Below are 26,763 nucleotides of genomic sequence, written 5' to 3' on the forward strand. Positions count from 1 at the left end.
ACGGTTCGGTATGGTTTCAGTACAGGGGGGATCAATAAACTAAACAAAAATATTTAAATTAACTTCTAAATTGAACAATTTCTATTTATCTTCTCTAGACTTCATTTCTCTAGCAAACTAACGAGCTGTAGACACTGATGACTTGCCTGAAGTAAATGAAATGATACGTGACGTTTTGTTTACAAGCTGTTTTATTGACTTCTTTCCATGGTTGAAACACTGACTGAATGATTACGTGAGATGTTCATTCATGTTTATTTCGCGTTAAAACTAGCAGTACAGATCACTCGCGCTTCACGCTGCCTTTTGAACTGAGGCGTTTAAACAGCGATTTCTCATGCTACATCAAAGAGCGTCAAAGCAGCATTCATTGCTTGAATGTTCTGAAAAAGTGGACATAATTTGAAAAATTAGACTTTGTTTCTTATCAAAATTAAAACTGGAAGTTTCCAATGAAGTTCAACTCATGCAGTGGATAAAGCAATGCTTTTTTTTTTTCAGTACACATGCTTACCGAACCGAAAGACCCGTACTGAAAAATTTTTTTGTGTACTGTTATAACCCTAATATATAAAACATTGATCTGAACTATTTAATGGAAAAGTTCACCAAAAAAGGAAAATTCTGTCATCATTTGTCAGAATATCCTTTACCATGCACTGGAAGTGAACGTTATTTTGTTTCCTCTATTGTCTATAAGACTTCTGAAGACATTCAAGATGCTTTGCTATACAGGTCCTTCTCAAAAAATTAGCATATTGTGAAAAAGTTCATTATTTTCCATAATGTAATGATAAAAATTAAACTTTCATATATTTTAGATTCATTGCACACCACCTGAAATATTTCAGATCTTTTATTGTTTTAATACTGATGATTTTGGCATACAGCTCATGAAAACCCAAAATTCCTATCTCAAAAAATTTGCATATCATGAAAAGGTTCTCTAAACGAGCTATTAACCTAATCATCTGAATCAACTAATTAACTCTAAACACCTGCAAAAGATTCCTGAGGCTTTTAAAAACTCCCAGCCTGGTTCATTACTCAAAACCGCAATCATGGGTAAGAGGTTAAACCAGAAGGCCATCATTGACACCCTCAAGCGAGAGGGTAAGACACAGTAAGAAATTTCTGAACGAATAGGCTGTTCCCAGAGTGCTGTATCAAGTGTATCAGTGGGAAGTCTGTGGGAAGGAAAAAGTGTGGCAAAAAACGCTGCACAACAAGAAGAGGTGACCGGACCCTGAGGAAGATTGTGGAGAAGGACCGATTCCAGACCTTGGGGACCTGCGGAAGCAGTTGACTGAGTCTGGAGTAGAAACATCCAGAGCCACCATGCACAGGCGTGTGCTTTTGAACCAGAAACAGCGGCAGAAGCGCCTGACCTGGGCTACAGAGAAGCAGCACTGAACTGTTGCTCAGTGGTCCAAAGTACTTTTTTCGGATGAAAGCAAATTTTGCATGTCATTCGGAAATCAAGGTGCCAGAGTCTGGAGGAAGACTGGGGAGAAGGAAATCCCAAAATGCCTGAAGTCCAGTGTCAAGTACCCACAGTCAGTGATGGTCTGGGGTGCCATGTCAGCTGCTGGTGTTGGTCCACTGTGTTTTATCAAGGGCAGGGTCAATGCAGCTAGCTATCAGGTGATTTTGGAGCACTTCATGCTTCCATCTGCTGAAAAAGCTTTATGGAGATGAAGATTTTCGTTTTTCAGCATGACCTGGGCCCCCCCCCCCCCCAACCTGCTCCAGTGCCAAAACCACTGGTAAATGGTTGTTATGACCATGGGTAATCTACTATACTGTGCTCGGAATTGCATTGGCCTGCCAACGTCTCTTGAAGACGCTGACCCCATAGAGAATCTGTTGGTATTTTTGAAGAGAAAGGTGAGGAAAACCAAGAGCCCAACACCTGGATGAGCTTAGTAAAAAAAAAAAGGCCCCGCTATCCGAAGCAAAGCCTGGCCTCATACAACACCTAGCCGGTGGCCACGGCTTGATTGCCGTCCAACTCCACAGCCACACGCCGCATTGAAGCAATATTTCTGTCTCTGCAAAAGGATTCCTCCCACCACGTATTGGATTGCATAACTGAACATATTATTGAAGGTTGACTTTTTTTTGTTTAAAAACACTTTTCTTTTATTGGTCGTATGAAATATGCTAATTTTTTGAGATAGGAATTTTGGGGTTTCCTGAGCTGTATGCCAAAATCATCAGTATTAAAACAATAAAAGACTGACAAATATTTTCAGTTGGTGTGCATGAATCTTAAAGTAGAATGAAAGTTTCATTTTATCATTACATTATGGAAAAATAACAACATTTTTCACAATATGCTAGTTTTTGAGAAAGGACCTGTATGTATTATATTTTGTTCCAAACCTCCACTGCAACTTATTTATGATCTTATAAACTACAGTTTCAAAGGTTTGGTGTTGGTTTTTGAAAACCACTTGTGCTCACCAAGACTTCCCTGCATTGATATTTAATGAAACATGCCGTAAAAACAGTAAATATTGTGAAACCTATTTTATACAAAAAAATTTAAATAACACATTTTCTATTTTAATTCTAACATTTTAAAATGATAATTTCTATTTCCTGTGATTCCTTGTCCTATTATTAAATGTTGAAAATTGTTTTGCTTTTTTTTTTGTGGAAATTTTACATTTTATTTCTGCAAATTCCCCCCTTTGATGAATATATGTTTTTTCAAAGAAAATCAGCATAAATGTAACCTAAAACATTAATGACGACGACCATAAATATGAACTGCCTTTAACACTTTTTCTTTAATCAATGTAATGCATCCTTCTTGAAATAGAAGCATCTAAAAAAAGAGAAACTTTTGATCAGTAGAGTATATTCCAGTATGGAAGATTAGTAGACGGTCAGATGCCATTGTTTCCATTGACCCATATTTGAATGTACGTGAACTCCAGTCATATTTAACAAGCATTTCAGGCAAATAATGGTTTGAATTTGGAGGGTCAAAGAAAAAAGAGTTCTTGCGCTGAATAGACACGGAAAACCTTTAAACCACAACCTTGTGTGATGAACCTAAATTGGGGAGCAGCCGCGCCCATCAATACAATGCATACCATGCAAAATGCCCTCAAAGTTATATGTTTCCCCCGCCCGTATGCCGGTTGTTTTCTGAAGATAAACAAAGCAATTTGGGCAAATCAGATTTAAGCGCTGGCAAACAAGCTCTTACAGCTGAGATCAGATTAGTATCACCAGAGGGAGTACCCACTAGGAAAGCAAAAGAAGTGATCCAGAACAGACGGAGAGTGGTCGTTGGAAGAGCTTTTAAAGTGCTTAAAACATGGTACCTATTACTGCAGCAATCAATGAGACCCTGCTTCATTAGTCATCCTGCAGGATAAAACGCCCTTCTGTTTGTGTCCTTCTCCTGTGAGCTCGTGTAATATATTTTTGGCGTGCTGTGAAATAGGGCGAAGTCATTATGTACTGGTTTATACGGCTCGTGTGTGTTGTGGTGTGTGTGTGAGTGATTGCGAGCGAGTGGCTGATCAATACGGACCCCAGATGGCAGAGCAATCGGCTGCTCTCTGGCCGGATGAAACACAGTGATCTGAATTTGGGCCCGAAATGTCACACCCTGCTGCATAATTAACGCCTTTATGTTGATCTGAGCGATTGAGACTCACAGCTTCTCTTCCTTGCCTCTCATCTACTCCATTACTATTTGTATTTATTTAAATTCAGAGCTGCAGTGATTGAACAATTCCACGTATTGAAACAATATTCCACGTAAGTTGTGAAATCATTTGCAATTACAATTGCTAATACTATCCTACTGTTCATGCTAATTCCATATTTTCTTTTTCATTTCATGGTTTTTAAAACAAATTAAGTGGTTTGGTCCAACAACCAAGCAACATCATTTAATGTTGTGTTTTTTGAGAGAATAAAAAAGACCGTAAAAAAGGTTGTTGTCACATTCCATTCTTTTACAGTTTAGCATTGTTAGGCAGTTATAATGCTGTCTACAGTCTGTAATTTTATATATATATATAATCTCTTATGCTCACCAAGGCTGTAATTTAATATTGATAAAAAAAATACAGTCCTAAACTGTAATATTGTGAAATATTATTACAATTTTAAAATAACTAACTGTGTTTCCAATTTATATATATACTATATATATATTATATATATATATAAAAATATAATGTATTTCCTGTGATGGCAAAGCTGGAAATTTTCACAAAACGTTTTTTCAGCAGTGTTTGAGGAACAGAAAGATCAAAAGAACTGCACATCGATTAAAATAAAAAAAAAAAATAAGTTACATGCCTTTTAAAATGTAAATGCCGATTTTACTTTTGATATTAATTTAATTTATTGTGTCCTTGATAAAATAAAAAAAAAAGTCTTTTTTACTATATTGAAGTGAAGTATTAAGAAGAGCATTTCTTTTACTTTTTTGTAGTTAAAGGTATAAGCTTAAAAAAAAACAGTATTCAAAAAAAAATATGGACACTATATTCAATATACATTCTAGGAAAACAAATTAAATTTTTTTTTATCTAATTTTTGCTCAGGTAAAATGTATCTTGTTTTAAAGGCTGTTTTGAGTATTTTAATAAAAAAAACAGACAAGTAGGTTAATGAAGAATTGTGTATCCTAATATAAAATTGTCAAAATGCTTTTTCCCCACCTACCCTAGGTTGTCTATTTGTTTTTATATATTCTCATTACTTCCTTGATTCCCCCTTCCTCCATTCCCCGTCCCCAATCTGGCCCCCCACCCATTACCATTTGCCGCTCCCTAGCACCATCCGGTTCCCGGTCTATCTCTCTCAACATCTCTAAATCTCTCCTCGCTCTCTTTCCCTCGGCGCCTCTTTCGCCCACCCCCCACGGTTCCCAAACAAAAACTTCAAAGTGCCCACCCCCACCATTTCCATCCCCCCCACCCAATCAATCACCAAGCTCCCCCTTCTCTTTCCAAGCGGTTGCCTCTTTCTCCACACCCCATCTGTTTTTTCCCACAGCCCAACCCCCACCCTCCCCCCCCATCTCTCACCATTTTTTAATCTGGCAGCTCGTGCGTCTGTAATCCAGATTAGCCCAGCGAGCGTTGCTCATATCCCATCAGTATCCCCAACACTCCCGCGGGGGTGTGTGCTTTTGCTGGTGCCTGAGAGAGAGAGAGAGAGAGAGAGAGAGGAGCGGGATTAGGTGTGATGGAGAGGAGAAAGAGCAAAAACTAATTCTTGATGAGAGATAAAAGTGGGGCGAGAGAGAGAGATGGCGATTAGAACACTCAATAGAGGCAAAAAAAAAGTACAAAGGGCTACATGGAGAGAGCAGAGATAAATGGACGGAAACACACAACAGAATCAGGCAGCAGCAGAGAGCCAAGTGTGGAGAGATTTTCCTTTTAACTGGGGAATAACTTGAAAATATTGGCAGATCATTAGGGGTCATGAGATCTACAAACACACTCATGCACACTACATTCAACACAAGAGGAAATGAAAAGAGCTTGGATCCTTTATAAAGAGTAGTGCAGTTCACATCATGTGATCGTCGGTGCTCTGTTCATCAGATGAATAAACCGCCCCATTCAAGTGAAAGCAGCGGACAGGTGGAGGGCATAGGAGGTATAGAAAACAATCACACACACACACACACACACACACACACACACGCACACACACTCGACGATGACTATTTATCGACCATGTATGTATATATTTAGATAAGATAATCTTTTCATTTTTAACTTTTAAAACCGAATGTCCTTCAAAGGACAGGTTTTGTCACATTTTGTCTTTTGCTTATTTATTATGATAGTTACAAAATGCCCCCCAAATAAATGTATTAACCTAATTCAAAGAATTTCAACATTTTTTAAACCCCATTAAATGGGTGTGGAATGGGAATTAATAATCTTAGTCATTGTGTTATGGTGGATTTATTTGTGGTAAACAGATGAAAAACAAAACACAATCCAAAATGAAAAAAACACATGCAAAATTTGAATCTTTTCATCTTTATTCTGCATTGATACACAAAACAAAACATGAGCTAGTTGCCATTGTGTGGCTCAGCAAGTGACGGTCCTCTAGGGCTTCTCTAGTGGGCTTTCATTTTGTATCGCACCAATGACCATGGAGTGACAAATATTGTCTGCGATGATTTGGATGGTTATTACCACTTAACAAAAATGATAGTGATACATGATTCTCACACAGTGATCATACAATATATGTATACTTAATCATGATCTATCTTCTGTGTGTAGGGACAGGAAGACTGTTTGTGGGGATGCTGGGAGAAACAGCTGTCAGACCCACCGATGTTCAAAAAAATGTTGTGAGCCTTTCGGAAGGTGTTTAAGTATAGAGGACCGTGCATGTTGCAAGGGGTACCTCAGATGGGGCCTGACGGAGCCAGCAAAGGTGCGCAAACCACATTTCAAATACCGGTTTGCACTGTGTGTTTTACCCTGCAAGGAATAGTGTTAACCATTATATAATATAATATTTCGTTTATTAATGATTTTGCTTTATAAATTTAAACAGATATTTAATAAATAAATTATTTATATATTTTGATATAATTTACTACTCATAATAAAAATACCATTATTATTTGAGTTTCAATAATTGCTTGTTGTAATATTTTTTATCTAATAATAAGGTGGGTATTTAACTTAATAATTCGATAATTTACTATTGTTATACTAAAATAAACTTTTAAAAAATAAACAAAATAATAATAAAGCATATTTGCTATGTATTTCTTAGCATTTTTGTTTGGAAGAGAAAGGTTTTTTTAAAAAAAATCTTTTTAGTGAATCCTATTCTTTCAACAGTTTTTGTTGTTACACTGATTTTTAAAAACTTTTTAGATTTTTTTCCATTTTTTTTTTGGAAGACAAAAATAAAAAATATCAATGAAGAATTGTGTATCCTAATATAATATTAAACACTATCATTTTACCCCCCCCCCCCACCTAACCTTGGTATATTTTGATTATATATATTCTCCATTCTATATAATAAGTTATCTTTATAATAATAACTGATCATTGAAATAAATAATAATAAAACATATTTGCTATTATTAATTTATATTTATTAGCGTTTCTTCTTTGGAGAGATGGTTTAAGTGGGAGATCTTCTGCCTGTGTTACAATTACACTTCCCGTTTAGTGAATCCTATTTTTCACAGATATTATTGTTAATGATTTTTAAAATTCTTTTTTTTTATATGTAATTTATACTTATTTACCCATTAGTATTCTTGCTTTGCATATCTTCTTTGGAAACAGATAGAGTGGAGTTTCTGTCTGTGTTCAATTACATTCTCTTACAAAAATACTCTTTCAGTGAGCCCCATTTTCACAGACTCACACTCTGAGCACTGACTGCAAATTACCCTCATATTATAGATTGGATAAAATATTGGAAATGGTTTTTAGTAAAGGCTTCCCAGTTGTCTTTGACCTGAAACGACTCTTTCAGTAAGATTGCAAGTCCATAAAGCATCATCTGTAGTAATACAACCTATTAGGATTGCAGCAGAGTTCACTCATGCATATGTTTGCTAAGAATGATAGCCCGTTTGGACAGGCTTGTGTGTTTTAAGTAGCTTGATGGATGTGTGTTCTTCTGGTAATTACGTGTGAGTGTGAAGGGAACAGGTGCACCTGCTGTAGTAAATCTTAACGGTTTTCCATATATACAGACATAGGCCATGGGAAATTATATGGGCAATTAGTACCAAACTCAGCTTGTGTGTATTTGTGTTTGTTTAATTGGATGTTAAATACTCCCACTTGATGAGGCATTGTTTTAGACTATTAAATGTTCAGGACTAATGCGTTGCCACGATCGCTCCGGCTTTGTCTAATAATGTTGTTGTGTGTTGGCAGTTGTGCATTTGTAAAATAACCAGAGTAATGCGAAGCGCAGGCAGCCATTTAGCACTCTGCACGGCAGCCGCCGCACTCTCCCGGTTAGTGTTAAGGTTTTGTTCTACAGTCACATTCAGAAATTCTTACCACATACACACCTACAAGGCATAACCCCCAACACACTAGCACATTGTTTCCATATCATACTTGCTCACTACAGAGTCTTTGTGCTTTGTTTAAAACGTCACCCACTGCATTTTTCTACCTCAAGACTTCTTGGTTTGTTTTATTTGGTTTTCTTTATCCCCTCAGGGTGCATTTCTATGTCTGGTGGTGAAGTTTGCAGACGACAGAGAAGGAGAGAGGAATCAGGCGTAATGCAGCAGGTGGCCTCCCAGCTGGGTGTCCCCGAGCCTAGTCCCATGAGCCTACACCTGGCAAGCGCCTACAACGCCTACACACACCTCCAACAGGCAGTGAGCACTAACACCACACAAGATCCAGTGCAGAAGATACTTACCACCACTGGTTCAAAAGTTTTGGATGTCCGGAAATGAATGCTTGTAAAGACTTCTTTACAAAAGGATGTTAGTTTTAATTTCAATATAAAAGAATCTTTAAAAAAGTAAATCACATTTTCCACAAAATATTAAGCAGCTTAAGCAAAACATCTTCAACATTGAAAATAAAAGTGTTTCTTGATCAGCATATTAGAATGATTTCTGAAGGTCATCAGTGTGACTTGAAGACTGGAGTAATGATGCTGAAAATTCAGCTTTGCATCAGAGGAATAAATTACATTTTCAAATATATTGAATAACAAAACAGTTATTTGGAATTGTAATATTTCACAATATTACTGTTTGTACTGTATTTTGGGTCAGATAGATGCAGCCTTGGTGAGCATCAGAGACTTGAAAAACCATTTTAAAAATTCCTTACGATCTTACCCAAATGGTTTTGACCAGTAGTGGCATATTACATAAACTGAATAAGATTAGAGAATTAAATTAAACATTAAATAATTAAACTGCAAGTGATTTTTATAATCATTCCATTGAGGGAAAAAGCAAATATTTGTTGACTTTATTTTGAAGTTTAATGTAATCTTTTGAACAGTTTCTGTATTTTAATGCTTTTTTTTGTTTCTATTACACAATGAGTTTTATACTTTGTGGTGGGACTTTTTATAGTGTCCAAATATTTTATGGGCCACTATATACACCAGGATTTAGTTCACAGAAAATAGATGAATGATTGAGTTGGGATTATAGCAATACTGGAAGTTGCATTAGCTTTGGTACCAGAAATACTTCCATAATTAATTTCTGTTCTGCCACACAGGAATGTCTAATTACAAATGGCATTGACCTAATAACCCTTGTACAACCCCTGCACAGGACTTGAATTTAGTAGAGCTTTATGTGTCATAGTCCTTTGAATTCACCTCTTTGTTTTGTCCAATCCAGCTTGTCCAACAGCAGCAGGCCTTGGTGGCTCAGTCCGCATATCTGTCCTCCCGTTGCGACGGTTTGCTGCAGTGCAGATGCAGCAGTTGGCTGCTCTCAATCCCAACAGCATCATAGCCACACCCATCACCTCCATCACGCCCTCCTCAGGTAAATGACAGACTGCTACAAAAAGCAGTTTATATTTAGTATTCCCATTCCAGGAGTTGTTGAATTTTCTTCGAGTATTTGTAATTGTCCTTCTGGCGGTAGGGGACGAGCACTCCTCCAACCATTGCTTGCCACACCTGTGCCTGCTCTGCCTCCACCAATCGCAATCAACAGTTACCCTCAAGTCGCTGCACCACCCAATGGCCATTCTGCCTCTGAAACCCTCTACACCAATGGTGTCCATCCATATCAGGGTGAGGAGAGCTCCTCCATTCTTTATTCTTTTATTATACTATATTTTAGGCTGCATGAGAAATCGTATTTAAATGTGTCAAGATTTCTGCTTCTCTCTATTTATTAAGCATAGCCCTTGTTAAAGTAAGTAAGGTCAAGGTCAATTCTGAGAATTTTTTTCTAAACTCACTATTAATGTTAGAAATGCATTGGCTGAACTGAAAACATGTTACAAAGACTGAACTAATACTTCACAGTACTCAATTTTTTATCGAAATTATAATTGTATTACCATTAACATTATCTCATTCATAACTGCTTTTCTTCTGTTTATCTATACTTCAGCTCAGAGTCCTGCATTGGATCCTCTCCAGCAGGCGTATTACAGGCATGCAACACTACACGGGTGAGGCTTCTGAACTCTTGAATCTCTATTTGAAATATGTCAAAAGTGAAGAATGTGAAATACAGTACTCTCTTTTCCAACAAAAGAAAATAGTTTTCCACTGTTTTCACTAATCGAAAACAAAGATTTGCTGGGATTCTCAGTACTGTCTGTAGTTGTTTTCACTGCTGAGGTTTAATCAAAGACTAATTGAAGCTAGTCACTAGCTGAGTTGATTTAGGCCATTTTTACAGCAGGGCCGGCAAATGCAGTTTGTCTTCCTCAAGGTTTGATCTGCTCAAAATAACAAAAGACAGACTGTGGAATGGCACTTGAATAGATTACTTTATACTGATCTCATGTTTAACTTCATTACTCCACCCACAGCTACATATCCTGCTGCTTATGGATTGGCTCGGTCAACCATTTCCACATCAGCCCACTTTGGTTGCCCAACAGCCACAGCAGCTGCAGCAGCTGCAACAGCGAGCGAAGGTAATGATGTCTTTCCTGTTCAGTTGGCTACTATAACCACTGACATCCTGTTTTATTATCCCCTAGACTATTATCGAATACACTTCTCAATCATTGTTCTCCAAATCTCATGCTGCACCACAAAAATATTTAAAGTACCATGTTTTATTAGGGAATCAACGTTGCTACTTCCTTTTTATGATAGAAGAATTAGACTGAAATGTGTAACAATGTGGTCTGATGTATTTCATTTCCTCCTTCGTGCTCGCCAATGTCTCATATCTTCTCTCCTCTTACTCTCTCCCAGGCCCAGAAGGCTGCAATATCTTTATTTATCATCTGCCTCAGGAGTTCACTGACTCTGAGATGCTGCAGATGTTTCTGCCCTTCGGTAACGTCATCTCAGCCAAGGTGTTCGTTGACCGCGCCACCAACCAGAGCAAATGCTTTGGTGAGTGATTTCCAAAAGCAATAAATAATTGGGTGTGAAATGTATTTATGTAACATGAAAACCTAAAATACAACATGATGTAAGCCTTAAAATTAAAAATGACATGAAAATTTTCACTTTCTCAAATCACACAAAAATATGTTTTCACGCCTTATTTAAGCACACATTTAATTGTATTTTGCAATTTATTTTATTGCATTCCATGACTTATTTAATGCTGTATTTATTTAATTAGTCTGTCATACCTCTCTATAGTTAGAAGCAGACATTTACCGTTAAAACTCTGTTGAAATGACAAGGGAATCATCAGTGACTCATTGACTGAAGCACTTTCCTCCACAGCATTTACATCTTCTGCTTCTTTCTTGTTGCTGGGTCACATCCTTCACACCACAGGTTTCGTAAGCTTCGACAACTCGCGAGTGCTCAGGCTGCCATCCAGTCCATGAACGGCTTTCAGATCGGCATGAAGAGGCTTAAAGTTCGCTGAAGAGGCCTAAGACGCCACCCGGCCATACTGAGCCGAACAGGTGAGGAAAGCGAGTGCCTCTTCATTAACTCTCTCAGTATTATGCATTGTGAGCTGATCTAAACTAAACCAGTCTAGCCTGTTTTGACTTATTAAACTTGTTACCACTGACCTAATGATGTATAATTAAATACTGTAACCTAAAGCGTAACTCTTCAGCATTAGATCTTAAAAAACAAAAGCCGAAAGAAAAAAAAAACCCTCATTAATTTTTACTTTCTTTATTGTTTTTGTGCTGTGTCATTGTGCTCACCAAAAAAAAAAAAATCAATCAAACAAACAAAACACAACCTCATCCACACCAAGACTGCCCCGTCCAATCATAACTCGTGCGGAGACCACGTCGCTATGGCTACGGTGGCCTAGCATCCAATAAGCTCCCCCTTCCTCCCACAGCATTGGTTTGTAAGTTGATTGGCCTGTGTTGGTTGCTGGGAGATATATTCCTGCCTGTGATGGTTTGCCATTAGCATTTTTGTTTTTTTGCGCCCTTTGTCATGTATCCCTCCATGCTGAGAGTGCATGGCGGGTTACCGTGGTGACTATGGACTGTGTTTGGTGCGTTGTGACTCTCTTCCTCTTTTTGTTTTATAAATACTGATTCAATAACTGACACTAATCTTTGATTTTCTCCTACGTAACTCCGGTAGCTAATGGAGTTACTCAAACTCAATTGATCCTATTGAACTCTAATCAACCAGCTCAATGTGCTGCTTTTTTGGGTGGATTTTGGTTTTGATCATTCTCCTCTGTGTTTTGTTTGGGTCTGACTCTATTTCTTATACAAAATACTCCCATATGTAGTCTGGTGGTGTTATAGTTACTGTGAATGTGGGGTGGGGGGTGGGGTCTCAGTGTGGTTGTATTTGATTCCGAGAGCGTTTGTGCTAGTGGATATGCTGTTTCGTGCCAACGAGTGAGCTTGTGTACGTGCTTTGCGTGAATGAGGCGAATGATCCGTGCGTTTGAGCGTGAAGAGCGAACGAGAGGTAGGGAACTTCATTCATTATATCTCTCAAACCTCTCACGCTGAGGTTTGAGGTTACACCTTGTTTGTGGTTTGTTATGGTGAAACGAGTGACGCGCATTGTGCCGACCAAAGAACAGCATTCCTCTGTAGGAATTCTGGGTTATAACCAGAAAACCTATACTTGCTCATTTATATTCAGTCATTCGTCTGAGCACTCAAAAAGATGCCAGTTAAGTCTCCAGCTGAACACAATACAGCCCAGAATTCCTATGGTGCATGTTGGAATGGAAATTGTTTGCCTGCCAGAAATGTTTTCCCAACTCTAAACGATCACTAACATAGAAATACACACTTGCATAAAAAGCTCATTCACACTGATTGACATTGTAGGTTGCATGGAAGTATAGAATGGTAAGCATTAGGCTACGTCCACATTAATACAGATTTAATAGTTTTCAAATGCTCTCCTTCCACTCTAGCATTTTTAAGTGTATTCCCAAACGTTGCTAACCTGAAGATGCTTAAATTCCCTTGCTGTGCTCACGGGTAAAAACACCATAAACGCTTACTAAGACCCGGCTAATAAAGTTATTCCAGCAAGTGTCATTTTAGTAGTAAACAGAGGCTTTTCGCACCGGAGGATCCTTTTCATAGTTCCTAGAACTGTTGGAAGAAGTTCACGCTTTTTGGCGTGTTCGCACTGCAGGAACTAGAAACGTATTGGGTTCTAGGAACTGCACATTTCGGGGGACTTAATTAGCTTCCTACTTCAGAGTAGGGTCTAAAAACAGTTTCTATAGGAAGTACCAGTGATGCAAGTGTACGCTGATTGACCAAACCCATACGAAACGGTGGCTACCCGGCATTTTTTAAAAGCCACGTTACAAAATATGATTTACTCCCCGAGCATGGAAACAGTCGCGATAACGGCTTTAACCTGTTGTCTGCAGCATTGTGTTTTCTCAGCCTCCATGATATGTAACACTGCAAGTTGTCATAGGAGATTTAGCTCTTTCAGTTACGTAAATTGTGTTTTTACATTCCATCTCCGTTATCGCGAAACCCCCCGACACACAACCACAAAATCAGCTCTGATCACGGTGTCCTCCATTCACCAGCTGTCTGATGTTTGTAAATGCGGCGAATAAAGACGTCGCTGTTGGACCGCTTCAGAGTTCCTGCTGCCAGTGCGAATGCAACCAGGCAAACGGTCCGAGTGAGAAATTGGTTCTCTAGCAACCACAATGCTGGATTTCCTAAAACTACGCGGTTGACGAAAGCCTCTAATATCCTACCACTGTCCTGGTGCGTCCACGGCACATTACAAAATCTGTCATCTTTATTCCAGTTATATTCAGTCCATCTTTAGCGAATTATTAAGAGTGAATAGAAGGCACAACAATGCTGGTACAACCCTAGATAGATGTGTACAATATGTGTCACATAACTAAACATACCTCCATTATCACAGTCCACACTACAACGTTTTCAAATTTACATACTTGGAAGAGCATCTTCAAACAGTTTTTTTTTTTGCCGGACCTAAATGGGTATTTGTGATATATTTCAGATGCAAGAAAATTCGCATTAAATTATTGTGGACGAAAAAAAGATCACATTTATCCAGATTTCAATGTGGACGTAGCCTTAGATAAACCTTCCCAAATGCCAATAGTGTTTAAGGAGTGTTTTTTGGTGTTTATATGACTTGCTTTTAACTGCTGTTTTCGTTTTCTTTCCTCTCACAGGTAAAGAAGGAGGACTATTGGAGTCAATTAACAAGTCACTTTTCCTCCACTGGCAATTACGGGACCAACACTTTTCACAAAACTACAGTATAAAACCTACTGAGATTATTTAAACAAAAATATACATTAATAACAAAGACAGATTTATCGCACAAAGTGCTGGGTTAAATAGAATGATTTGCTACCTTACAGTATATGATAAAGACCAATCAGCAGCGCAACACCACTCGCTCTTCTGCTTCACAAGCTGTGTGCTGTGTGCTTGTGGTCATTGACCTTTTCTGCCCTCGGCCCACACATCTACACCCTGCACCCGACACAAATGGGACCCAATGCAAATATGTCAGTACTACACTAGTTTCGCTTCTGGTTTCAAAGGAACTATTAACTATTAAAGTCTTTCTGCAGCAATCTAAAATATGTATATAGAAATTTGGGGGACCATGTGTAGACATATCGAAACGGTTGGGAGGGTGGGGACTGGGTCAGTGTGATTTCAGAGCAAAGAATCATGGGAGAGGTATCATGTTTAGATAGAGAAAAGAATGTCCTTTTGGGAGTTTTTTAATGAAGAATTTGCTCTTGGTCTCTAAATCGAGTCCAGTTATACTAGACTAGTTCTTCATCTTTAATACTTTAGGAAACAATGACCTGAGGTATATGGATGCTGGTCCTAATAGTTTGCGAAACCTCCCTAAAATGACTGAATATAGTTTATCACAGAGAGAATGCTGTAGTTAGAGTTTTTTTATTTTTAGGTTTTTAGTTTTTTTTTTTCTTTCGTTTTTTCTTTTTTAAATTTGTGAAGGATTCAAGAGATTCATGAAAGTTACAAACATTTAAAAATGTATGTTCACTGTATATATCATGCTTTTAAAATGAAGGTCAAGATTTTAAATGTTTGGGATATTATTACTATTATTATTATTATTATTATTATGATTTAGGGGGCAAAGTGATTTCTATCTTTTTTTGGCAATTAATTTATTCTATTTCTTGATGGAGGGCATTTTTTTAATTATTTATGCAAGATAGAAGAATCATTGGCAACATGTTCTGATGAATCCATTGTATTTTTAGCCATTTTATTTAACAGATTTACCATTAATGAAACAATCATTATTATTATTCTATTTGGATTTTCTTCAGCTGTTTGTTTCCACACCTTCAATTACAAAAAAAAAAATTTTGAATCAAATTTTAAAATATCTTTTTGTGTCTGTGAGATTACGGGAATGAATTTGTGGTGTATTTTTGTTATATTTTCAGATGCATAAAAAATTCAGATTAGTATAACATATACTGTTAACATATAATTGTTACCAACTGCACGCAGAAACATTATTCACCCCTTATTTTTTAACAACCTCCTCAAGTGGTGTGCTACCAGTATTCAACTATCGGCTTTAACCAAGGCGAGTAATGAACAGTTCTTGCATCTTTATAGTGACTGCATGAACTTCAGCACAAATTATTTTCGTTAGGACACTTGGTGTGTAAAAAAACTGTTCTTGGTTGCCACTGCCTTAATATCCTGTGAATAGTGAACAGTTTTAAAGTTTTAAAACTACATTTTCTGATTTATTAATCAGAGACATGCACAATGAAGGACAATGTATTATTGAATGTGATGTACGCTTCTGGATTATTAAAACATTTTAGTGACAACAGACACAATGTTAGACAGAAAAAAATGCATTGTGTTTGTTCGTATATATATATATATATATTATATATATATATATATTATATATATGATATATATATAAGAAAAAAAAACACTTTTTCAATTTGTGTCATAACCTAATATTTAATTGCAGTTACCGTTCTGTTTTTTGGTCGACTGACTACAGAATGTATCCATGCTTTGTAAATAAGTCTAAGCTACTCTATAATGTATGCAGTGATGGTTCGTCATGTACGTACTTCCAGTTCAACTATCAACTGAATGCAGTTAGAGAAGCTGGTCCACGTTTCTCATTTAAAGTCAGCAAGCAGAGCTTCTCCTCAAATGTTTGCGTACATCTCTTCAACACGTCATACCCTCGCATGCAGTTAAAACGTCAACCGCACTCTGCCCCGCCCTTCAGATTTAGTATAGCACTCCCGTCTGTCTTGCTTTTTTCGTTCTTCTTTTTTGGCCCTCCTCTTCACTCTTTTCATTTCGCTCTGCCTCTGCTTACACACAACACCGGCACCCCAACCGTACGCCTGGACAGCTTTTCAACCTCCGGACAGGTGAAGAGAAAAGTTTAAAGCGTTAGTGAGTCAGTGCATACAATTAGAGGATAGAGGTTTTTGAAATGCTACATCTAATATGCTGTCTTTGCAGACCTCCACGTCTGTGGCGGGACTCTTGTATAGGCACGGAAATATTTACGTAACGATGATGGACGTCTGGCTGCTCACATAAGCGCATGTGTGTTTGATTTTAACTTTGTGATCTGTCGTCTCGTGCTTCATTTAAAGGGCCCTTTCTGAAGTGGCGTCCCTCATACCGCAGCTATTGACGATACGTATGATGTGTACGATGAATAGTATTTATACTTCTTTTATAGCTATAGCAGCATTTCTCTCTCTCTCTTCTCTTTTTATTTACTGTTTTCCCTCTAATAATTTGTAAATTATCTTCACTTTACACTAAAAGACACTGGACACATTGCTTAGTGAAGTTTTTGAAATCGGCAAGTAAACGCATGGAAATTAAAATTGAGAAGTTACAATACATGAGGGATAGATGTTATGCTTCAGCATAGAATAACCCCATACAGGTTTGGAAAGAACACGAGGGTGAGTAAATGAACGACAAAAATTTTCATTTTTGATGTGAACTGTCCCTTTAAATACAAAATCTTTGGTTGTGTCACTATGCAAGATTACTCATGAATTCGTTGAGGTCATTTGGATATTACCACTTATTGTTTTATGAATCCTGCAATAAAATAGGACATAATACTCATTTGACATATACTTTTTGTATACTGTAAAGTAAGTAAGTACTATGGATATTTGGACACTGAACATGTCTATTTGTGTAAAATGTGCATACTTTCTATGAATGAAGTCATTGAATCATTTACTGAACGTGATTCATTGAACAACTTCATCAGCGGAAACAACCCTACGTTTTTCTGTTTTTGGTATTTTGTTACACCCTTGATGTACTCACAGTATGGCGGAAAAAAATCTGTTGCTGCTTCAGTTTCATCTCGACTATACTGGCAAAAATGCACATTGGATGCTTATTTAGTGTGCTGCTTTTCGTGTTGTACCATATAGTATGGAAATTTAGTTGGAAATTGAAATCAAAATATCATAATTTAATTAGATTATTCCGGTTGAAATGAACACGACAGACTTCTCCATGATGATGTATGTAGGTCTTCTCCAATCATTCCAGTCCACTTAAATCCCAACCCCTGTTCTTTTGAGTGCCACGCCCACTTCAACAATCTTGGATGTACATCCCAATATGGAAGAAAATATGTCGCTACTTCCATTTCATCGTGACTAGCATCACATTGCATTTTTTCCCAAAATGCCAAACAAAGCTGATTTATCTTTTTTTCCTCCACTTTGTCCCAGATATGAGTCACTGATTCGTTCCCGAACAAAACAACACAACCAAGAGCATTCCGCTGCTTTTTATAGTTTGTGTATTTGCCTAACCAAAACCCCAAAAATTCTTCAAAGCTGAGTGCTGACTTGCAAACTAAAGGCTGACATTGCCAGGTTGGGGGGGGGGGGGGGGGGGTGTGACAGTCTTTAGTCTCAGGGTTCAGAGTGCCATTGTTCTTATTTAATAGACTTGGCACCTAATTACCGGTAAGTTCCTTTGAGAGACACTCCTGCTATTTTCGAACTCACCAAAGTTTGTGAAAAGTGTTTGTTAGTAGTTGTTGGAGATTAAAAAAACCTTTTATCAGCACTTTTCAGAGTTGGCTGGCTTTGAGCATGTGCTGAGTGGGGGTATATTCAGGCTCTTGCTCGGGTAACATTCTAACAGTTTGCGTATTATCAGAGTGCGTTTAGCTCTTCACTTCACACAGAATCAGCACGGAAAGGCAGAGAATCTGTCTCCATCGTCTTGCCCTGGGCCGGCTCCAAGCAGTGCTCATTACCAGGTGAACAGTACAGCCTTTCAGCCACTGCCAGCCAATGACAGGGGGGGGGGGGGCGGCCATGTATGTTCATGCTGACCTCGTCAGAATGACTCCATTGACGATGTCAGACTTAAGAGCAGGCTTTAAGATACAGCTGGAGGCCCATCAGTTTCAAACACGTGTCAGTGACAGCGCCGGCGATAAGGAGGGGCCTTTTCATTGAAAAGTCCCCATGCTGTTTTTCTTGGGACTTATGTGAATGGTTTCAGTAACAGGGCATGTGTGTATTTACCTCTCAGGATGAGCTCATCTTTTTAGGAAGTTTTGCTCTTAGACAATAAGCATTATCAGCTGGTTTTGAGCGCATTATTTCGTTTCTGAGAAATGTGGACTATCAGTATTGAGGACAGTGGACAATGAGTGTTTATTAATAGGAATGTATGTGTGTATCTATATATATCTATATCTATCTATCTATCTATCTATCTATTATATATATATATATATATATATATATATATATATATATGATTTCCTTTTTTCATGCATTAAAAAAAGCACTTTAAGTTAGTCATTAAAAATCAAAGAAAACAAGTTAAGCATCCTCACACTTGCAAAAAGCCCCCATGAGGTAGTGCTTTAGTAGTCTTCCAAACATATCTGAATATGTGGATTTGTTTTCTCCTCTGGCATTAGGATGGTTGTCCAGGCTGAGCGATGGCGTCTGGCAACGAGAGCGGCTGTGGTTTCCAGAAGGCACTGGGTTGGGCCTGACCTGGAGATCGCGATGGTCTCACCATACTGCCAAAGCGCATCCCCCTCTGAGCGTGTAGCCTGCCCACGCCCTCGCCTTCCTGCATTATACGACAGATATTTGATGAGGTCAGACATGAAACCTTCTTATCATCTTATTCATTGTGTTTGTTTATGTGGGTATCACCAATGTCAATATGGTATTTGCAACATATGGTTTATGCAGTAACTTGTTTTATGTCATAGTTTATTGCATAGACTACTTTTATCAGAAATGTACATATTAAACCACAGTGCTGTTCTACCAGTTTGAGAACACGAGGTTTAAAAAGTGTCAGTGTCTCGTTTAGTATTTGTTAAAACCCGAGAAAGCACAGTTAGTGTAATATGGAAGTGAATAATACATTACTGTATTGGTATACATGAGTCAGAAGGGAGGATATGTTGGATATAAGTTCGGTCTGTTTGGAGCTATCCAGTAATCAATCTGAATTAAGTTTTACATTTGTAAGTGACTCTAGCATTCTCAAAAACTTTGAAGCATAAAGCTTTGAATGATCAATATTTTAAATCTGGTTAATATTGATGCAGTGTTTTTCAGTTTTTCAACTCAAGTGTTGAAAGTTTATTACTGTTTTTTCAAATTTAGGACAGTGGCCATTCCAACTGTGCCGCGGCGTTTGGGCGTAAAGGAGAAAGTCAGACTGCAAGCGAGCGCCACAACCCCACGCTGGAGTCGTACTTCAGAATCACAAGTAAAAAACTCCCAAACAGGTCTACACCTGCCAAACTCATTAGTACAGTAAAAACCCTAACTTTTTGTATGTTTCCTCATTTAAAGCTGCTTTAAGATTCATGCATCTGTATTAATGAAAGTAAGTTATGCAGCAAGTTTTTTGCTCTCTTGTGTATATGTACACACATTTCAATAGCTGAATTGGTTTCAGTTCCACTCTTGAGCGACATGTATATTCTCATATCCTTAAAATCATGTATCGCCATTACATGACCCTTGCTGTTCTCTGTTACTCTTCAGGCGCGAAATTGAGAGTTTAGGTAAAAAGACCGGGTACTCAGGAAAGTCAGATCCACAGATGTTCAGGCGACGAAGAATTACAGAGGACCCAACAAGCTGAAGAAGTTCAAAGAGCCGCCACGTACATTACAATACAAACAGACTATTAGAACCCCCATTTCCATCCTTTTATAAATGGCCATAAAATCCCACATGCTGTGTCATTTTATTAGCTTGCGTAATGTCATGTACAATTAATAAATGATGACGTAACAATGGCCCAGCTGATAACTCTGCGAATTGAGTGGCACGACATGCAAATTATTATATAGGCTATGAAAATTCACCGTAAAAGAGAAAAACATACATTTTCCATTAGGTGGTAGGAAGGCTATTGCACACAGGAGAAACGGTATGTGGATATTAATAACAAATTTGGCCTAATGTACCCATGTATTTTACTAAACTGTGGGTTTGCGTCCTTTAATTTCTTGTCCTTGACATTTCAATATTTATTTGTCTTGTGCTTCAGAACCACATCCCCAACTCACGTAATGTAAACGGAATGCGCAGGGTTCAATACAGAGTTAAGATTATCCAAAGCATTTGGGGTAATGTTGATTACCTTAAAATAGTTCACCCAAAATGAAAATCAGGCCATCCAAGGTGTGATGAGTTGGTTTCTTCCATAAGAATCAGATTTGGAGAAATTCATCATTAAATCGCTGTTGCTCAACCAAAGGGGGCCTCTGCAGTGAATGGGTGTGCCGGGAAGGCGAGAATGAGAGTCCAAACAGCTGATAAAAACAAAGTAAACTAATCCACAAGTAACCCACACAACTCCGTCCATCAATTAACTTCGTGTGATGAAAGAGGCATCGTGCATGTTTGTACAAACAAACCCATCATTAAGATTAATTTATTGCTTTCCTCCAGTAAAAAACGTCCATCCTCTTGGCCTTCTTCTATCAAAATCCGCTTCGTGTTTTTGGACTGGTTTTAGTTTGTAAACAGTGCTTGGATCTGTGAAAGGAAAATAGTATAGATTTAGGGCTTGGCTATGTTTAGCTGGAAACTGAATGGGTTTAAGTTAAAAATGTCCTAATGACAGATTTGTTTTGGGCTTTTTTTTTTTTTTTTTTTTTTTTAAGCAGGCAGTTTTTACCCACTTCAAGAGGATATATGGACTGGCAGTGGTGGTGGATTAATTGTGATTTTTTTATCACTTATTTGAACTCATTCTGACGGCACCCTTTCACTGCAAAGGATCCACTGGCGAGCAAGTGACATGATGCTAAATTTCTTCGAATCTGTTCTGATGCAAGAAATATTCTCCGTCTACACATCTTGGATGGCTTGAGGGTCGACTAAATGATTTTTATTTCATTTTTGAAAAATTGCAGATAAAATAACTCTGCTGTGAGCATCAAACGTTACAATCAGTTTTTGAAGAATAGTTCTTGATATTATACTTGTCAACCTAACACTAAAGTGAATATCGATTACTAACCTTGTCTTGTGCAAAGTTTTATTGTGCATATCCTTTTCCTGTCATGACCAGGTAAAGTTTTTTACATTCGTACCACATGAAATAGTTATGAAATCCCATGCACTACAACACAAATGATATTTTAGACAAACTAAAAGCATTGCCACAAATGCCTTGTTGATAGTGCTTAACTTGTATGAGCCTGGAACATCCTTTAAATTAGTTTAATCATGCCGATCTCCAGCTGTCAGTCACAAAACAGTGAGAGGGTGTAGATGCTTTAAAATACAGTTGTAGGGGCTGAGTGGACAGTGATGTAGGCTTGTAATAGTAGCATTTGTATTGTGATGTGGACTGTATCAGTGTTGTTTTGCCGCCTTTTTGTACATTTTGTCACTGTAATGTAGTAACTCCATAATGTAAAGTAGTCTAGAGCCTTAAATTGAATGGCTGGTGATCACAGTAAGTAATGTTTCTGCAATTATTATCCAAAAAAAATAATGTCATTTTTTCTTATGAGAGATGCTTGGGTTTGTAATATTTATGTTTTGCTGATAATGTGTTTGTGCTTCTGGATATTATTTGCTGAGATGAATATGGATTTTCTTACAGTGGAGATTTACCTTTTACCTATCTTGCTTTCATTGCTGGCCTTGCTGCACTTATTGATGTGAGTATTAAAAATGCTTCCCTTTTCCTCTTCAGTAGCATATCAGTGTTTTGGCCATTTTGAGTTTATTGGCATAATAAACCCAAAATATATATTTATTGTCCCTATAATATCGGCCTCATTAATCAGCTGAGTGTGGTTATTATATGAAACATTTCCTCTTGGCTGGTTGATCCAAGTGTCATTTCCAAAAACTTGTTTGTTATTTTTGTCCAGGGATAATGCACCAGTTTTGTTTTCAAAATATTTGATGGCATGTTTGGGGTAAATATTGTTTAGTTTACACAATATTTACTCAGATTCACTCAGATATTTGCAGAGTTCCCATTTGTATCCTAAATTTATTTGTCAGCAATAATAGGAACACCTGAAATTAAATTTATCTCATATTTATGTACATTCACTCTGGATGCAAAATTGGACAAACCTACTTATTCTTTTATTTGCATTTTCTACATTTTTAGAATAATAGTGGTCATCTAAATAACAGCCATGGGGGATTTATGTGCAAACAAATATCAAACACAAAAAATTTTTCTTCTGAAACCATACGCGAGGAGACAAATTTTCAAGAATTTTCCCAAAGAATTTTAAGGAAAAGGCCTTAGATCAGAATGTGTTAAGATCATGAGAACCAAAAATGTTAAATCTATTGTGTCTTCTAATGTTTCATATAATCCATTTTAGAGTTTTTTAAATAGTCCCAAGGAAATTTTCAACGTTGTTATTCCCCATGAAAGCCACTAGCTGGCATGGCATTACAACACCAACCAACCAAGCATTATATCTACCATGCTAAAATCTATCGGCCAACCTGCTGCTCTCTAAATTCTGGCATCGGCTGTGGGTTCAAGATACCCATATTCCACAACCCCTCCTTTTTATAACTCATGTAATGTCATACTTGTGACCTGCAGTCGCTTTTTGTTGAGATGAATATGAGACCCCAGCCCTTTTGTCTTGGCTCATATTGTCTTTTCATATTGTTTGCATTGTGTGCAGAAACCGCTTGGCTCTACAAAATGAAGGAGATGTGGGCAGGGTTTCCAATGCTGGTGAGTTCACTTCTTTCATTCTTCTAATGATTGTGGGTGTAAAATGTGATACTGAAACGTCATCTTTCAGAATATTTCATATATAATATTGTTTTTCTCTCTCCTCTAGACGCTTGCTGCCTTCTCATACTGGTACTACATGATTGAACTGGGCTTTTACATGTCCCCTGCTCTTCAAGCGTCGCAAGCAACCGTCAACGCGAAAAGTGAAGTGAGCAAACACCCACTTTAAAACTTTAAACCCTACTAAACTTTAAATAAAATAAAATACCAAAGTCATTTTAATTTTCATAGAAATTCCCACTATTCATTCATTTTAGTATTAGTGATCACAAGAACTTTAAAGATGTCTAGCTTGGATGTGGATTGTTTACCTGCTGTGTTTGTGGATAGTTAATCATCTGTGGATAAACTCTTATCTGACAGGGCCCCTTTGTTTTTATACCAGTAATGTTGGATTTTTGTATCGTCTTTGTTTTCCAGGCACAGAGAACACTTGCCATTCCACAAAGCATTAGTGAACATGTAAAAGGTACAGCAGGATTACGGTTTATCAGCCAGTTTTACATCACTTGTGCCTCAAGGTTTTATAGGTAAGCCCTGCCTGAACGGAAAAACAGCCTAGAAATGCTGGTTTTGTTGTGGTGGTTGCGGCTTCTCTGTTGGGAGATTTTTAGACACTTTTGCAGACCAGCTTGGTCAAAATCATTTTAAGAACCAGCTAAAACCAACTTTTGGGGGCTATCTAAAACAGTTGGTCTTTTTTAAAATCTGTTCAGAAGTACTCTCATATTTTTTATGCTATTCATTGAACACTTCTAGTCAACCGGGCAAATACAGCTTCATAACTGAGCTGAATGAAGATGATGCATCAATGTTAATTCGTTCTCAAAGTTTGAGGGAACATTTGATAGAGAGCCCAATAAGATGAGATATCAACACAAAACCAAATTTGCACCAAATCAAGCTTTATCCAACATGGAAAAAAAAAAAAAAAATCACCTGCATGAGATAATAAAATCCAGCAGTATCGAATGTTCACCTGGTGGTATTTTCACAAATACGAATTTTAAATAAGTTCGCAACTATTTTAAGTGGATGGTTTCGCTTAAAAACTCAGTCAACCTAGTCTATTGCTTCTCATCCTGAAACTTTGAGTCTAAAACTTTGGCAATATCCTACTAATATTCTCCAACAGAGCATGTGAAATCCCCTAAATTATTATAATTTGCTGTTCAAATAAATGCAGCCTTTGGTGAGCACAAGAGATTTCCTTTCCTAACACTAAAAATATTAGTGTACCATATTACTGAAGAATTCTACCATCTTTGTGGACCATGGACAACAAAACCATCAAAGATTAGGTTTTGATAGATTAATGGTAGGGAAATTTTCCAAATATCTTCATGGAATGATCTTTACATTAATCTCCTAACTGATTTTTTGGCATATAAAAGACAAAATCGATAATTTATTTTGACTCTTATTTTTATTTATTTATTTATTTATCTTATTGTATGGGCTATTGCTAAAAATAAAATATTACCCCGGCAACTAAAAGGACAGGTTTTGTTGGTCCAGGGTCACATTTATGTTTATTAACATGGTACTCCTGTCCTAATAATAACCACATGGCATTGTACCTAAGTCCAAAACCACTGCATATATTTTTTGGTGAGATCATATGTTTCTCTCTTTCTCTTTTCCTTCAGGACTTTAAAGAACAAATAGTGCACCGGCTGTGTTGCCACCATCCTGCTGACCCACAACAATTAGTTTCTCCGGGTGTGTGAACTACATCAGAGAGCAGGATACCCTCATTATGCTGGTGCACGACGCCGATCCGATCTATCTGCTGGAGGTTAATGGAACATCTAGAGACTGTGTCCGGGAGCTTTGACTTTTGGTTACACTTCAATTACAAAGAGAAAATGATTTTTCAAATATTTTGCATTATCTTATTTGCAACATTATAATAAACATCAGATTGTTTAATAGAATGGTTCATAGTGAATCATTCTTCTTCTGAGGACGGTTGAGTAAACGAGTGTTTCTCAGACACATACTTTGCGACTCTAATAGTTTTAGTAATGTTAAATAATTTAGTCCCCATAGTCTTTGTGTACATTTTTTGGTTTTTGTGATATGTCACATCCCGGGATGATAGCACATCTCATAGTCCTTCCGTTTACATGGTAAATAATATAATTGTGCATTGTAATCATGGTCGTCTCTGGTAAATGGCAAAAGTAATTCAGTACATCTTTTTTTATCAGTATTTAGTCAGGGTTATTAAATGTCAGGTGTGAACACTGCCTCCTAGTGGTGCTTTCTGTGCTTAGAGTCACAGACATAAATGTCCCCATCTTCTGTCTGTCCCAACAGTCTGCCAAAATGTTTTAACTACGCCGGATGGAGAAAAAGCGTGCAACATACATATTCATCGTATTTGCTGTCATCTTCATCATCACCAGCACTCGTCACATTTCCCATTTTGGTGAGTTGGCTAATTTTCTGTTTATATCCCAAGGTTTATAAATAAACCTCTAAATCATGCATTTCTCTTGACCCCCTTTGTCTTGTAGTTTTGTCAAGAGATATCATATGATTTGCTTCTATAATATCAAATGAAAAGCTTGTACCTTCCTAAAAGTTTGGTTGAAAGAATGTCACATCCACCCCAACACTTGAAATAATTCTACCTAATAAAAACTATTTTTGCGAACCATTTTCAACTGCTCAGAAAACATGTCATCCTTCTTTTTTTTTTTTTTGTTCTTCACTGCTAGGTAAATGTCGATGGGAAACTCTCACTTTCCGTCTCTCTTTTCTGTGTCTCTCAGAGATTTTTGCATTGGTGTACTTGGTGTAAGATCCCCGGTGACCGTTTATCCTGCCTTCTCCTTGGATATATACTTCTTTAATGGGGCTTGCTGTTTGTGCTTCAGTGTCTGCCACATCTTCTGGGCTGTACTCATTCTGCGTATGGCCATACCAATTCTTGGCAGGCAACTGTCAGTTATCCCGCACAGACTGGACTACTGTGGATATTACATTTTTGGCATTTTTTAATGACACATATCGTTCTGTAAAAGTGACAGCTTGTTTCAAGTCGATATCATATTTTCCTCCAGTATACTTCTAACGAAAACAAGTGCAGGTCTTCGGTTCATGAAGCAAGATCTTTCCAGACCTTCTCCTTTTTGTGTTCGGGTAACACACACAAAATAAATTTCTTGTTAGTTTGAAACTACAATGAGTGTCAGTGTAAGTCAAATGATGACACATCCCGTCATTTTTGTGTGAGCTACCCCTTTAAAGTGATTCAGGCAGAAATACATTTGCATAAATTGTAAGAAATATG

The 26,763-nt window shown here is 37.5% G+C and overlaps 1 pseudogene; it reads left to right on the forward strand.

The window, feature by feature from the left end:
* The window catches only part of LOC122144665, a 36,892-nt pseudogene extending 25,335 nt beyond the window's left edge, over positions 1-11,557 (forward strand).
* The last annotated feature ends 15,206 nt before the right edge of the window (positions 11,558-26,763 follow it).

Source organism: Cyprinus carpio, unplaced genomic scaffold (assembly GCF_018340385.1).
Source record: "Cyprinus carpio isolate SPL01 unplaced genomic scaffold, ASM1834038v1 S000006749, whole genome shotgun sequence".
Taxonomy (NCBI): domain Eukaryota; kingdom Metazoa; phylum Chordata; class Actinopteri; order Cypriniformes; family Cyprinidae; genus Cyprinus; species Cyprinus carpio.